This window comes from Palaemon carinicauda, chromosome 27 (assembly GCF_036898095.1).
Source record: "Palaemon carinicauda isolate YSFRI2023 chromosome 27, ASM3689809v2, whole genome shotgun sequence".
NCBI lineage: Eukaryota > Metazoa > Arthropoda > Malacostraca > Decapoda > Palaemonidae > Palaemon > Palaemon carinicauda.
In genome coordinates, this window is record NC_090751.1 from 99,944,709 (window position 1) to 99,947,208 (window position 2,500).

Genomic DNA, 2,500 nt, shown 5'->3' on the forward strand with positions numbered 1-2,500 from the left:
ATGAGTCTTAATAACAATATCTGTTCCGCAGGTAGTTTATATTTGGTTTTGCGGCTGCCATGTTGTTATTTGATGTCGCTGATTGTTTTTATTTATCTAATTTGCTTAATATTTATACGTAAATTATTAGTAAATAGCATGTTTATGTAGTCGTGATTTTCTTCAATCATTTAATCTTGTTATTATTGTTATTTTCATTTTCATTCTTATTGAATAAAACTAATCCGTAAATACATCTTTTGAATTCAAGAGAAAAATTATATAGCTGCATGAAATCGTTCCGTGGGAACACATTTCATATCTTTATACGCAGTGTTTGGTATTACTATTGATCTTATCATCTTATTACTCTTAATGCCGCAGTTATTACTCATTGTCCTTAGCTATTATCGTAAAATACATTTCCCCTCTGGATATTACCAGGATTAAATTCATTACTCTGATTTGCCTGGTAATTATTTCTAATTCATTGGCTTTGAATCCATTAACTCTAGATATATTTCTCGTATGTTACGTTTTCATTAGTAAACTGCTTCGCGTTATTATAGATACTAACCTCCTTGGAAATATTAGCCAGGGAAGATTCCCAAGAGGAGATGAAATGTTAATATCACATGTTTGCAATGTGAGAATATAGTCATAAACTTGATATCTATCAGTAATTTAGTATTAATCCCTTATATCTTTGTCTCTTTTTATACCATCTCTCCCTTGCTTATTTTTCTCCCTTCCTATTTTCTTTATTTGTTCAATTTCTTATCCATCTTTTATCACTAACACTTTTCCTTTTCTTTATCATCTTTTGCGTTTATTGCCCTTAACAAATTCCTATCGTTCAATTACTCCTCCCTTTCTTTTATTTCACATTCTTATATTTTCTTATTCATTTGCTTTTTTTCACCTACTTCAATATCCTCCACCTATTCTTTTATTCCATCCTCTTTACACTCTATCCAAATTCCACCCACATTTCCAACCCTCTATCCCCATCCACTACTCATCTGTATTATCTACTTTCCATTATAATTCTACTTTCCCGATTTTCTTTCCGTACTTTCCCGTTTTCTTTCCTTATCTTATTTACATCCCAACCCTCTCCCTTCCGTCCACATCCTCATATCCCTCCATCTCCCTAAACTAATGTTCTCTTCCCCTATCCTACTACTCCTCCATCCTTCCCCCTGTACCAATTCTCAATCCCCTGTCCTACTATCCCTACATCCAAATCTTTCTTTCCTTATCTTCTTATTTATACTACAAACCTCTATTTCCCGTCCATATCCTCCTATTCCTATGACTCCCTTAATCATTACTCTCCCACTATCCTACTACTCTCCCTCATGCATTTAACCCCTCTCCCATCCTTCCCCCTGAACCCCTTCTCTTTCCCGTATACTACTATCCCCACATCTCAATCGTTCTTTCCTCATCTTATTTACATTTCGACTCGTCCCTCCCTATCCCTTAACCACTGCTCTCTCCCCTATTCTCCTTTTTAACCACTGCTCTCTCCCCTATCCTCCTTTTTAACCACTGCTCTCTTCCTTATCATCCTCTTTAACCACTGCTCTCACCCCTATCCTCCTCTTTAACCACTGCTCTCTATACCCTATCCTCCTCTTTAACCACTGCTCTCTCCCTATACTCCTCTTTAACAAATGCTCGCTCCCCTATTCTCCTTTTTAACCACTGCTCTCTCCCTTATCCTTCTCTTTAACCACTGCGCTCTCACTTATCCTCCTCTTTACCCACTGCTCTCTCCCATATCCTCCTCCTTACCCACTGCTCTCTCCCATATCCTCCTCTTTAACCACCGCTCTCTCCCCAATCCTCCCCTTTAACCACTGTGTTCTCTCCCCAATCCTCCTCTTTAACCACTACTCTCTCCCCCTATCTCCCTCTTTAACCACTGCTATCTCCCCTATCTTCCTCTTTAATTTTTGCTCTCTCCCCTATCCTCCTCTTTAACCACTGCTCTCTCCCTATCCTCCTTTTAACTGCTGCTCTCTCCCATATCCTCCTCTTTAACCCCTTATCCTCATCTTTAACCACTGCTCTCTCCCCTATCCTCCTTTTAACCACTTATCTTCCTCTTTAACCACTGCTCTCCCCCCTATCACCCTCTTTAACCACTGCTCCCTTCCCTTCCCTATCCTCATCTTTAACCACCTATGCTCCTCTTTTACCACTGCTCTCTCCCCTATCCTCCTCTTTAACCACTGCTCCCTTCCTTTCCCTATCCTCATCTTTAACCACTTATGCTCCTCTTTTACCACTGCTCTCTCCCCTATCCTCCTCTTTAACCACTGCTCCCTTCCCTATCCTCATCTTTAACCAATTATGTTCCTCTTTTACCACTGCTCTCTCCCCTATCCTCCTCTTTACCCACTGCTCTCTCTCCCCAATCCTCCTCTTTAATCACTGCTCTCTCCCAAACCTTTCTTTCCTTATCTTAACTCGTCCCTCCCAACCCCTTAACCACTGCTCTCTCCCCTATCCT

The 2,500-nt window shown here is 40.0% G+C and overlaps 1 protein-coding gene across 1 annotated transcript in view; it reads left to right on the forward strand.

The window, feature by feature from the left end:
• Positions 1–2,500, forward strand: part of LOC137620808 (glutamate receptor ionotropic, kainate 2-like) — a 17,374-nt gene that overhangs the window by 3,643 nt on the left and 11,231 nt on the right. The window lies entirely within an intron of this gene.